The sequence below is a fragment of the Corvus brachyrhynchos genome, unplaced genomic scaffold, assembly GCF_000691975.1.
Source record: "Corvus brachyrhynchos isolate BGI_N302 unplaced genomic scaffold, ASM69197v1 scaffold351, whole genome shotgun sequence".
In the NCBI taxonomy this organism is placed as follows: Eukaryota; Metazoa; Chordata; class Aves; order Passeriformes; family Corvidae; genus Corvus; species Corvus brachyrhynchos.
Window position 1 is genome coordinate 482,139 of NW_008236203.1, and position 641 is coordinate 482,779.

Sequence of the window (641 nt, forward strand, 5' to 3'; positions counted from 1 at the left end):
CCTGAGCCCGCACCGATGGCCCCTCCACCCCCTCCCAGCACGGCCGGGTCTTCCCCCGTGCTCACTTCCTCGTTTTGTTGGATTCTATTTGCTCGTTTGTGATTAAACATGAGCAAGGCGGGCCCTGCTGTGCCCGATGTGCTGCGCGCTGCCTCGACGGCCGGTGTAGGGCTGCAGTCCGGCCCCTAAATCCCTCCTGTGACCCTGCTTGTGCCCTCTGTCCAGCCCTGGGGCGACCAAGCCAATGCCGACAGTGAGAAGATGGATCTGGGCAGATTGTAATTCTGGGGCAGAAGATGGAGGATTTGGAGTGAGAAGGTGCAGGGCAGCCAGCACAACCAGGGATGTCCCCACGGGTGCCAGCAGCGGGGTGACCATAAGCATGTCCCACCTGGGTGTGATGCCGAGCCGGGGGGACCTGAGATAACGGGGGGCATCCCCGACCAAGTGTCACGCAGAGGGCTTGGCTATCACGTCCCAGCAGGATGAGCAGGCACGACAGAGGGGTTGGGGACTGTCACCTTTTGCATTGGGGGACACACGCTGCCCATCTGCAGATGGCCAAGGGGCAGGAGCACCGAGGGGCAGCAGCACCGCCGAGGGGAGGCAGGGCAGGGGCAGCGGCGCCGGGGGGCAGGGCT